Source organism: Podarcis filfolensis (assembly GCF_964270895.1).
Source record: "Podarcis filfolensis genome assembly, chromosome: 8".
Classification (NCBI taxonomy): domain Eukaryota; kingdom Metazoa; phylum Chordata; class Lepidosauria; order Squamata; family Lacertidae; genus Podarcis; species Podarcis filfolensis.
This window is the reverse complement of record NC_139611.1, coordinates 42,866,138-42,879,419: the sequence shown is the minus strand read 5'-3', so window position 1 is coordinate 42,879,419 and position 13,282 is coordinate 42,866,138. Positions and strand designations below refer to the sequence as shown.

Below are 13,282 nucleotides of genomic sequence, written 5' to 3'. Positions count from 1 at the left end.
AGAGAGTTGAAGAGATGCGTGTCATCAGCACACTAATGACACAATGCTCCAAATACCTTCATTATTGCTCCCAACAGCTTTGTATAAGTGTTAAAAAGCATTGGGGATAAAACCGTGCCCTGCAAAACCGCATAGCATAACTGTTGGGACTGACAAACACTTCTCCAATTATTTAATATGGAGCCAACCCTGGAGATAGAAAAAGAACCACTGTAAAACAGTTTCCCTAATAGCTGGCCCAAAATGATACCACGGTCAATAGTAACAAAAGCCAGAGAGAAGAGGAAAAGCAAAATAATATTCTCATTGACTCTCTTTCAATGAAGGCAATCCATCAGGGTAACCAAGGCTGATTCAGTCCCAAAACTAGGTCTGAACTAGAATGGAATGGATGTACGCAATCAGTATCATCCAAGGGTGTTTGTAGTTGCCCCACCACCCTCCTCTCAATTGTGTTAATCAAAAACAGAGTATTTGGGACTGGGCAGTAGCTATCACAAACCAATGGATCCAGGATGGGCTTTAGGCTGGCCATACTGCTGCTTTTTGAAAGGCAGCAGGGACCACCCTCTTGCACAAACACACATTAATCACATTCTGGATCCAACTGACCATACCCTGCTGGCTTGATTTCTTCAGCAGTGTGGGGCAGGGATTCACAGGACATGATGCTGGGTGTATTACTGCACCTTGTACATGTCATCAGATTGTGTCAGCTGAAACTCATCCCACAACATGGGGTAAGATTAAATACAGGCAGGGACTATTCATCCACTTGGTCACTCTGGGATGTTAAAGATATACATAAGAAGAGCCTCCTGGATCATGCCAACGATTCATCTAGTCCAGCATTCTGTTCTCACGGTGGCCAACCAGGTGTCAGTGGGAAGCAAAAAAGCAGGACCTGGGCACAGCAGCACTCTCCCCTCCTCTGGTTTTCAGCAGCTGGCATGCAGATGCATACTGCCTCTGACAGTGGAGGTAGAACATAGTTATCGTGGCTAGTAGCTGTTGATAGCCTTATCCTCAGTGAATTTGTCTAATCCACTTTTAAAGTCATCCAGGTTACTGGCCATCATTACTTCTTCTGGAAATAAATTCCATAATTTAAGTATGTGCTCTGTGGAAAAATCTCATCCGGAAAGCTCCCCAACTTTGGAACATTAATTAAAGTTATATCCAGCCAAGCCATGTCTTCCAGGTGTCCTTCAGAAATTCTGCCCTTAAAAGCTATGTAAATGCCCTGCCTTATGGATTGTAGACAGGATCTTATCTTTACCTTTACCGACAGGATCCTTCTGACATTAATAAGATTGCGGAATTCATCAGTAGTTCCATAGCTACCAGTGGGTAGCAGATTGTCTTAAACAATCCACCCTCCACCCAATAGAATGCATGCTGTCAGACCATACATAAGTTCAAAAGTTCTCTGGACAGCAACAGGTAAAGCCATCAATGCATATGGCCATACACCTCAGTTTTTTATAGAATTGTAGAGTTGGAAGTAACTGTGAGGATGTTGTCAACAATATGACTATTTATTGGGTTCAGGATACCTTGGACAGAGGGAAGCACCTTGGAAGAAAGATAGAATAAAAATGCAGTAAAGTAATAAAATAGCTAGCTAGTCAGCCAAGTGGGAATAGTGGTGATGCAGATCTTGAGATTCTTTATATGAGGAGTAACCAACCATTTATTCATTTATGTTTATTTGTTGGATTTATATCCCAGCTTCCTAATAGAAGGGAACTAAAAGTATCGTATAAGGGGTTCTTAGACAGGCTGTCTTCCAGGCACTGACCAAACCCACACCTGGTCATGCCCTGAGATCGTTAATAAATGTCATTGTACAGTCAGTCAATGAACTGCTTTTCAGATGGTTATCAACTACAGAACTCATCCTTTTACAAAATCAAGATGTCTTTTTCTGCTACCAGCCACTTCCATCACTTCTGCAACTGGCAGTTTTCCAATAAAGCCAATATCCCCAACCCCAGAGGAAGTTCATCAGTGGGAAGTGGGCACTGTCTGTTTACTCCAGCAATTTGACAACAACATTAGCTTACACTTTATTAGCAGACTACTACACCTTGATCCCTGACCCTGGCAGTGACCACAGATAGCCTACTAGATAGATGCCAATCATTTGAAGCAAACTGGTAACATTTTTAAGGCCAGATATCACAACCAGCAGGCACTGGATAGTTTTAAAAAGGAATGCTCTGTACATTTTGTAAAAAAAACACGAACAGGAGATTAAGCCATCTGAGCAGGACCTTCTTTATATGGGATTTTCAGGCTAAGATTTGCTTGGCATTTGAGGCAATGACTAGGGTGCCTTACCCTGAAGCTGTTTAATGTGGATGATCTCATGACTGGAGTAGCTCTTGGGTGGCTTGGTTACTTTGAGTGCCTGCACTTGAAAGTGGTGGTGAAAAAGCCTTGCACGCAGATCCTTTGGTGCCAGGTCTCTGTGATTTCCCCCTTTCCCAGGCTGTATCCTTGCAACCTGTATGGAGCTTTCTCTCCTGGAGCCAGAAAGGCATTTCCCATCAATAAAAGCATTAGCTCACTAAACAGTCTGATGGCTTTGCTTCTCTGGATTAACCCTTTGGGAGCTAGGATTCCTTCAGACTTGTAAAGATATTGATCACAGATCATGTTTGCTTTTTGTGTGCGTGAGCACATAGGTATGTGTGTGTCTCTCTATTCCTTTCTCTCTTTGTGGATAGTTTCAGATAGTCAGCACTTCTGCTACTTGAGAAAAGGAGGGTTGTGCAACTCCTGTGGTTAAACGGACAGGGAGTGTGGACATCATATTTCTTTGAAGAGACTATTTGGACCCTTAGCCTCAGGAGTAACCTGTTGATTATTTTCAGGGGCAAATGATTATTTCACCTGGGTCAAAGACCCAGTTTTGTACACACACACCCCATGTATGTATTTGTGTACACACACAGGCTGGGAGCCTCAATGGCACCCTTCTGGAAGCTTCACCCGGGGCAAAAACCTGGCTACCCCCCAATATCTATGGCTCTGATTATTTGTTTAGGTATTACAGTATTTTTTTATTTAATATTTTAATTACATTTTAAAAAAATAGTTGTTAGTTTTGGACTAAGATCTTGGACACCAGGGTTCAAATCCACATTAAACCATGAAACTCAGCAGGTGACCTTGGTCCAGTCATTGTCTCTCAGTTTTACTTATCTCACAGGGTGGTTGTGAAGGGGGGAAACCATGTATGCTTGAGCTCCTTGGAGGAGATGTTGGAAACAAATAGTAACTTCAAAACAACCACCACACCACCCTAAAAAGGAAAAATCAAAATAAGGAAGAAGGACATGAAGGAGACACACCAAGGTGCTTTTGACCAGATAAACTGGAAATACAAATCTGACCAAATGTTTCCTCATTTTTCATCTTTGCACTCATGCCATTGCTTTGGGTTAGGATTAAAATTGTTATTGCGTTTGTGGAGATCTGGAATAATTTCCCTTACTCCCATCTCCTAAATCAGGATTTCCCAAATTTGGGTCTCCAGCTGTTTTTGGACTACAATTCTCACCATCCCTGACCATTGGTCCTGCTAGCTAGGGATGGTGGGAATTATAGTCCCAAGAAAGCTGGAGACCCAAGTTTGGGGAACCCTGCCCTAGATGTTCTCTTGTGATTAGTGAGCACTGTTGACTATGTGGTATGCAACTGCCTTTTGTTAAGACTGCTTGGAGGAAATGCAGAAAAAGGCAGTGTGCCTTCTACGGCCACACTGAGACTCTTTGTCCATCTATCCCAGTATTTTCTATTCTGATTGGCAGCAGCTCTCCAGGGTTGTCATTTCAGGCAGAGAGAGGCCTTTCCCATCACCTGCTATCTTTTTAACTGGTGACATCCTGGACCATCTTCTACATGTAAAATAACTGCTCTGCTAGTAAGTTATGCTCCCTCCCAGCGTTTGTTTTTTTTAAGTGTTCTAAGAAACAGGTGCAGAAAGACCTGGGAATATTTGAGAGGCTGCAAGTGATTTACAATTTTTATTTAGTGTTTCTTTTACTATTTTTATTATGTTATTTATATTGATAATCACTTCCCGTGAGACTGGTTGAACCACTTTTGATCTACCACAGAGGGATGGCATCTATTTCAGTATTACTTTTTTAAAAAAGATTTGTCTAAGAAGGTTTTTTTCTACAGAGAAACAGTAGCAGACATGCCTATTGGGGTGCAGATGGATCATGAGCGATTAATTGGTGAAATAGAATCCCACCCAAACTGTACCAAACTGATCTGGGGAAGATTGCACTTCAAAGTGCTGATTTCCAGTGGCAGAATTTCTCTTGGGATACAGTAGAACTTTGCACCCAAAAGTGAAGGCTTGAAGGTCTTGACCTTGAATGAGTTCTCATTAGGAAGGGGGCACTGCCCAGGATGGGGAATTAGAAAGACAGAAGGAAAGAGGGGCAAGGTCACCACATAATGAAGTGGTCAGCATTGGATTTCTGTCAGTCACACTGGTTAAGCATACAATTGAGTTCAGCAAGACCCATTAAGGAAGCAGTAGTAGCAGACCCAAGAGTGACTGAGACGATTTAAAACCAGGAGCCTGATACAGTCATGAATCTTCCACCCAGAGTCTGAGAAAGCATATGGCTGTAAAAGATCCCCACACTATTCCTAGTCTTTGGAATCAGGATCCAAGTTTCCCAAGTCTGCATCATCAATGCCTATGTTCAGTTTCAACACCTAATTCTGTAAAACTGTCCACTTAATAGAAATCTTGTTTGTGTGTGAGCAAGAGAGAGAGAGAGAGAAAGAAAAGTTAACTTTACTCAAGTCAGAAGAGAGACTTCAGCAAGTGCAGATTACAGAAGAACCCAGCAATTAACTAATTGGGAAGAAACCTGAATATGTCCATTTTCATTTTCCAGTGCATGTAAGAAGATCAGTTCCCAATGGGGGAGAAGGGGGAGAAAATGTGATGATGAATGCTTAAATGTGTATATAATGTGTAAATTATATACATTCTATACAAAACACAATTTGATTCCTGGTTTTATCCCTGATATTCTGTAGCAAAATTTTACTTTTACAGGCTTGCAAGTTAAATGTTAGAACTGTGCAGCAATATCTGTGCTACTCTTTGTGGCCAAATGATACTCCTTCCACAGTGCCTCATTTGCTTCTTCCACTGCCCCTGGGATATGCAAGTTTCATCTCTGCTTAGTGAGCTTCTTCCTCACTTGAACCACACCTCAGATGCACCACACCTTAAAAAATTTAAAAGGGCTACCACTTCGTTCCTAATTCACCCTCATCACCCCTTCCCTAATCTTAATCAAATGCTGTTTTCTCCATTCATGCTCACTCTTGCATTGACTGTGAATTTCAAGGGACAAACCCAAGTGTTTTTGTTGTTGGCATCCATCCGTCTTGAGAGACAATGGAAGAGTGCACCATTTGGGGGTAAGGTCAAATTGTTGGAGAATTACAGCACTTATTGTGGCTGTAGCGACAAGTACAGGAGAGACATAGTTTATTGCAGCTGGGGCAGATAAAGGGATCCAGTTTCACTGTTACAGATGCACCATGGCATTTATTCTCTCTGTGCTCCTCCCAGCAGTCATTTCTCCTCTGGTCACTGCCGTGGATACATGACTTGTCTCCAGGCACTGCTGTTGTCTGCAAGGGATTCCTACATGGCAGGGTTAATGTTGCCAGCCTTTCCTGTGTCTTTGCCTGCAAGAGGGAACTCCATGCATAGGTTTATTCAGGCATAGGCAAAAGGCCCGCCAGATGTTTGCGGACTACAACTCCCATCATCCCTAGCTAACAGGACCAGTGGTCAGGGATGATCTGGAGGGCCGAGTTTGTCTATGCCTGGGTTTATTTGTGGAGGCAGTTTCCCCTTTTTCTGCTAGTCCTCTCTGGGAGAGAAATGTTTGCTGCTCAACAGAAAACAATTCAGGTATCAAGGATGTTAATGTAGCTGTGATTGGGCAAAAGATACCCCAAAACAGAACATAGCAGCAAAGATGGGCATTTTTATTTTTATTAATTTGAATATTATTCATATAAAAAAGATAATTCTCCCCCTCCTCCCAGGAGTTTGTGAACATTAAAAAAATTACCCAGCCAGTTCCAATGCAGTCCCAATGCAGTTCCCTTTATTATTATATCCATATTGCAGGGCATGGAGTGATGGCTGAGAGAGCACAGGTTATGCCAGCCCTGCAAAGTAGCCCAGTGAGTCCACCCCCTGCTCCCCATTTTGCTGTAGGGAGGTAGAATAGTGTATGCCAAAACTGTGTAGTCCACTGCTGATCCTGAGATATGTGTTGAGTTTTTTAGGGAAATGCAGGGGGCATAGCTGAGAACTTACTTGTAGCAACAGTAGGGGCTGGAGAGAGTAAAAAAAAAAAGGCAGCAAAATAATAAAGTGTTTTAGTCATAGATGGAAATATATCTGGATTCCAGGTCTATCTGTAGAAGCAAAGTGGGTCTACTAAATGAAAAACAACTGAGGGGTAGACTGGAATGCTTGTTTCTCAGAGGTCAGGTCTGTTTGGGTCTCACCATTGCTCAATCGCCAGAACTTTAAGAAAAAGTAGATCAGCTCTCTCGCTCTGTGTGTGTGTGTGTGTCTGTGCGCATTTTATTACTCTGGAATCTTTACTTTGTGCCTTCCATCCCAGAAAAAATCCTGCAGATGCCCATGGTCCCATGCTGTTTGCTACCTTTCTGCTTCTTCCCTCTGATATACGCAACAGCAGATTGTGTGGAGCCTACGTCTTTCTCATTCTGCTCAACTGGCCATCACAACTCTTTCTGTGATCTCATCTGTCGATGCCCAGCTCTTGCTTGATGTCTCACTTCCGGAACAGAGGGAAGGCTCTGCCCCCCAAAATATTTAGTTAGCAGCTATTAACTTAAGTGGAATTGACTTTTTATCGGCTTTCCTCTGTATGACTGCCACCAGCGAAGGCAGTTTCCTCCTTTCCTCTTCTCCGCCTGTCAGTTCCCTCTACATTCCTATCGGCAGCCTTTAGCTCTGATCAATACTAACCACTGTGTAACAGCTCACGCACGGCTGCTTTAGTTCGCATCGATCAGACCTCTCTTCCAACAGGTAGCTGGCTCTTTTGAGGCAATGACTTGAGATAACTTCAGGCTAATTCATTACAGAGGATTTTAGGGAGGCCCCATGCCCTGTTTTGGAGAGAAACACAGATATCAGAAACGGAGAACAATGTCCCCTGTGCTTGAGATTCTGTATTTCCTTCCCCTTTCTTTTAGAATTGTAAGTGTAATCCAAATAATGGCATAAGTCATCTCGGCAAAACAATTAGTTTTCAATGGCATGGCTTTGGCTTTTGCCAAGCTGAAGGCCAAATTTTACTTAGAAATCTTCAGGGTAGGACCTCCTACCAGTTCTGCTCATATTTTCTGACCCACATCCACAGTATTATCCAGAGTTGCTTCTTGTCCTTGTAATTGGCACTTTAACACTAATTAACTAGAGCAGAGGGGTGATGCTGTTCAAGACCAGCATCACACAAGTGCGGAACTTGGTTTGTCAAAGAGCAGCTTGTTTTTGACAGCAGCCAAGGACCAAGCTACCTTAAATGCTTTCCCACAGGTACACAGACCACTTTTGTTTCTGCTTAGACTTTTAGGATTGAGAAGTTAAATATGAAAGTATACAAACCTGACACTTGTATATCTGCTCTCAATAAGCTTGTTAAATATTCCACAGATCAGTATGTCCACCCACTTCCAGAACTCACAACCCAAAAGGGGAAGCAATTCTCACATATGTTGCTGCCTTTTCCAGGCGAGGACAGAGGGCTGCAGGGCAGCTGAGGTTGTTACAGAATTCCCAATGAAGGGAGTGTTTATTATTGTAGAAGGTTTGATGCAGTCCCCAAAAGGAGCTAATCAACAAGTAATAAGACCTCAAGAGAGCAATTTAGAAACCTCAGCTTTAACTCTCTTGTAGCTGTAGCTAAGAGAGTAATGGTTGCTCCTGCTTTTGGCTGTGCAGCACAAAATGTAGTCATAGTTGGCAAAGGAGATCTGTGGTCCCTCCCAGACAGTCCTTTCTTTCATTTTTACCCCACCTTTCTTCTGCCTTGAAATCCAATGCAGTATATGATGTTATCTGTCTAGCCCAGGACTGTCTCCTGTGGGTGGCAGTGGCTCTCCAGAGTCTTTGGCACGGAGATCTCTCCTGGCACCTGCTGCCTGAGACACTCTCCAGACCACGAGAGCAGTTTTAAAGTGAACAACCCTGGCTTTGGCTCTAAGCCTTTTCTATGTTCAGTCAAGGTTCACCAGAAACATTTTGAATTGCATAAGATACATTATTGAGCAATAGGTCAAAAATTTATTTTGGGAATGTTGATCTTTATAGCGCATGATGATCAATGTGACAACTTGCGCAAGAGCTACAACACAGGTGACATTTCTTAAGTGTGCATCTAAGATGCTTTAAGTGTACCACATAATGATACAAAAAGTTACTGTGACAAGCATGTGTACCATAACAGGTACATTAATCAGGATTGGCTGCAGCTCCCTGTTATGTTTCTAGCCTAAGTGACAAACCAATGTTTGCCTGTGTGAAATAGTCCTAATTTCTAAAATTTATTGTACTCACAGTACAATAGTGAGCTTATATAATTTGCTTTTCTTGTTCCTTTCATTCTCTCTTCGACTTGCAGTGAATAACTGTCCCTTCTTATTGTTAAAATGAAACAGTCCTGCCCTGCCCAGAAAGATTAGGCTTAATTCAATAGCTTGGGAAGAGGTGATGAGGTAATTATAATGCTGAACCATATCCTGAATGGCTGTGTGCTTAGATCTCACTGATCCTCAAATTGGATAGTCACCCTGAACCTCCTCAGCAGTGGATATGAACTTTATGCAGTGGTTTGGGGAATCACTAATATTAACCACTAATATCTGTATTCTTTAGTTCAGTGGTTTCCAGCCAGTGAGCTGTGGATGCCTTGAGGGGCCATGGAATTATTGCAAGAGGTTTGCAAAGCAGCATTTTTTAAAAATCAGCATAACACAAGAGATTATTACAATATATGAGTTATCCAACACAAGAATACAATAACTATTTAAAGTGAATGATATTTATTATACTGATATTGATGGAATCAGCAGCTCATGGAAAATATGTTAGGATCATGCATCTAATAGTTTATATAAGTTAATCAGATGCACGTTAGTGAGTAGATGGAAGTTCATTCCAGTGGCGTAGCGTGGGTTGTCAGCACCCGGGGCAAGGCAAGTAATTTGCGCCCCCTAACCCGTGGATTTGCGCCCCTAACCCTAACCCCCAGATGTTGTGCGTGGTGCAGCCGGGCCCCCCCTGCACCCCCCACGCTACGCCACTGGTTCATTCCGACTTCATCAGTCTAGTACCTCCTAAGCTGGAGAGGTTTCCAAGTGAGTAGATACCCTGAGAATGCTACAGAGAAGCTCATGGTGCCAGATAAGGACAAACTTTTTATTTCCAATGAGGTTATGTACCCTATTTCACCACCCTTTCCCAAGTACACAGGTGGTGGAAAACTCAGTCCAAAGATGACCGAATGCTTGTTAGGTCACATAACTCTGCCTACCAAGCAGCAGTAAAGGTGGTAAAGAAGAATTACTTTTCTACCTCCATTGTATCCTCAGAGAACCATCCAGCAGAGTTGTTTCAGGTGTTCTGTAGGCTAGTTGTACCAGAAGTAGTGGATGGGTCTCTGGAGCACTCAGCAGCATGCTGTGATCAATTTGCACTACACTTTGAGGATAAAGTAACTTAGCTCCATAGTGCCTTCAATGCCACTGTCATTGGTGTTCCAGCTGATGTGTCCAATGCAGTGCCTTCCTATGCTCTGAGGGATCAATTTCAGTTTATGATAATGTGGACATGACTCTTATAATGATGCAACTGGCTTCTTGCTCTCTTGACCCCTGCCCATCTTGGCTGGTGAAAGCTAGTTCTGGGGAGTGAGGTTGGCTGGATGTTTCCAGGGTATAGTGAACACATGCTTTACAACACAGTGTGATGCCTACTGCCTTTAAACTGGTGGTAGTGTGTCCACTCCTGAAGATGCTCATCCCAGATTCCATGGTATATAACTACTACTTCCTGGTTGCAAATACCCCTTTTTGGGGAAGGTGGTGACAAGAATGCTGGCTGAGCAGTTGCAGGAGTTCCTGGAGGATATGAATTATCTAGATCTGTTTCAGTCTGGATTCAGGTGCAGTTTTGGGACAGACTCAGTCTTGGTTGCCCTGATAAATGACCTGAATCGAGAGTGGGACAGGAGAAGTGCCTCTCTGCTTCTGCCTAATCTCTTGTCCACTTTGATACCGCTACCCATGGTATCCTTATGGACTGGCTCTGTGGGTTAGGCATCAGGGGCATTTATCTACTGTTGTTTTGCTTCTACTTACACGGTGTTTCCAATGAGTAGCATTAGAAGATAGCTTTTTTAGTTTACTGGTCTTTGCACTACAGTGTACCACTGCATGCAATCTTGTTCTCAATGCGGTTCTTTCTTTCTATCATCTGTCTATCATCTATTTCAAATTTTTGTTCAACACTCTTTTGGAGTTGGGATGCAAAGTGACATCAGTACAAAGATGACACACAGCTCTACTTCTCCATAACATCTGAGTCAAGAAATACTGTGCAAAATCTGAACCATTGTCTGGGCACAGTTGTGGAGTTGAGATCCAGTAAGCTGAGCTTGAACCTTGGGAAGACAGAAGGATGGAGGATTGGTGGTCCCCACGTCTAGGAGATAGGCCAGTTGCCTGTTCTATACAGGTTTGCACTCCCTCTGAAAGAACATGTTCAGAGTTGGGGAATTATCCTGAATCCATCCATGTTGCTGGAGGATCAAGGTAGCCTCAGTGACTAGGAGCACCTTTTACTAGCTATGGCTGGTATGCCAACTATGACCATTCTTGAACAGGAATAGTCTGACTGCTATGATTCACTCAGGATTCAGTTATTGCTATGTGCTCCATGTGGGGCTACCCTTGGACCTGGTCTGGAGGCTCTAGCTTATGCAAAATGCTGCAGTTAGACTGTTGATTGGGACAGACTATTGCCAACACATAACTCTGGTGCCTGTATGCTACCCAGCCAGGTTCATTGTTCTTATTTACAAGGCCCATAACAGCTTGGACCCAGGATACCTCAGGTATTGCTTGATTCTTCATATTCCTGTTTGATTACTGAAGCATTTGGGGTAGTCACTGTTGGTGGTCCCCCATGGCTCAGATGCACAGATTGTATCCACAAGGAGCTGCCCACTCAGTATAGTGGGCCTAATTTTATGAAACTTCATTTCAGTTGAGGTCACACAGGGCCCCTTCTTGTTGAACTCCCAGTGTTTACTGAATACTTTTTAAATTAAATTTTAATAAGACTATTTTAAATTAAATTCTGATTTTATTGTTTTAACTCATTTAAGTCTTATTGTATTTGGTTTTCTGTATACCACTTGAGATTACTGTGATTAAGTGGTATATAAATTGTTTAAATAAACAAAATAAATAAATGACAAGCAAAGTACCACAACATCTTACAAGGGTGACTTCAGATGGTATGTAAGCATCAGGACACAGAACATTTCAAGTCTTCTACCCTATGTACAGATTTACCACAATCTTCAACCTCTGCTGAAAATGATCAGCTGCAGGTTCTCCTTCCTGGATGCTGTGATGCCTGCTTAGTGCTGCTGTTGCTTGTTTTCATATTCTGAATCCTGTGCATTCCCTCATGTGTTCCATTAGCTGCTCCAGATCCTTTTTTGGCTGAAGAGCAGGATTAATTAAAAGAAGAAGAAGAAGAAGAAGAAACATCAGCAATCTTGCAGCTAATTGCCAGAGTGCTCCAAAAGCCAATTGAGGTTTCATTCCTGGTCTATACATGAACCCATTCATCAACTGGTGGGCTAAAAGCTTGTAGAACACCCCATCTATGTTGCTGTTTGTGTTTAAATATCATAAACATAGGGCTGTACAAAGGACAGGTTTGACAGGTCTCTAGCCAAAGAGGTTTCCAATCTAAAACTTCTTCCATTCACCATCCTTTCCAATAAAGCCTTGTCAACTGTTTTCCTGTATTTTGAATGGAATGGTGTATCCACAATAAGATGCTTGGATTTCCACCAACCGTGCTGGAAGCTGCTGGGACTGTGACAGTGCTGATGCCAGATTCCCTCTTGTTTTGAAGATGACTAACAGAATAGCAGCAAAGCACTGAAAAGGCACAAAATGGCATTTGGCCAGTGCCTATGAATCATAAAATGGGATAATAAAATCATGAAAATAATCTCCAAAAGGCAAAATAAATTACCCAAGTTACTGCTTATTTGCATGTACAGTTTGACAATAGAGCCATAACCATAAATGATTTATGCCTGCTTTAACAATACACTCATTTTACTGAAAGGTGGTCAGCACTAAGACTTCTGTGGCATGGTGCCATTTGTTGACAGGCTAATGTTTCAGCAGCAATACATTAAATTATGAATATCACTATCCTAACATGGAAGGTTATTGGCTCAATATGCTTAATTAACCCAGCCTGAACTATGCCCACAAGCCAGTGTGGACCATCCCTGCAGTGCTAGAATAGGGGACAAAGATTAGAAGGGTAAGAACTCACTTCAGCTTTTATGCAATGAGACCTTAAAAGCTGAGCAGTCCTCAGATGCTCTTCCAGGGACAGTTGGGCTGTATTTTTCAAGTTGCAGCCTGTCGATAGCTGATTCCTTATTGATAAAACTGCTAATAAGAGGAGACAGTTATTGGATGTCTCAAGTAAGAAGTAGCAGAAGGGCTATAAACTAGGCTGAGGGGCTCCAGGAGGCGCAAAAGGGTGGCTTATCTGGGCCACAACCTGGTAAGGAGATGAGTGGCTCTGCTAATAACATTAGCAGGGATTTTTTTGCATGCATCCTAACTGGAAGAATCAGACACTTACCACTTATGGCACCAAAACTTACCTTTCATTCAGTATTTCATAAAATGGAATAAAATTCTGAATCATTGGTCCTTTAATTCAGATTTTGCAAATTGTACAATGCTTTCAGATTACTGAGGTTCTTGCCTACAACTGCTTCCTTCCTACAGTGCTGGAGCACAAAACATGCTCTATTGACTTTTAGACTCTTCTTTCCATATTCTGCATACTGTTAAACCCCATCAATATCTTCTTCCTGGGTCCTGCACTAGCTGGCTCCCATTGTATGTCCTTTCAGAG

At 42.4% G+C, this 13,282-nt stretch overlaps 1 protein-coding gene across 13 annotated transcripts in view; it reads left to right on the top strand.

The window, feature by feature from the left end:
- ZFHX3 (zinc finger homeobox 3) overlaps positions 1-13,282 on the top strand; it is a 257,142-nt gene that overhangs the window by 57,244 nt on the left and 186,616 nt on the right. The window lies entirely within an intron of this gene.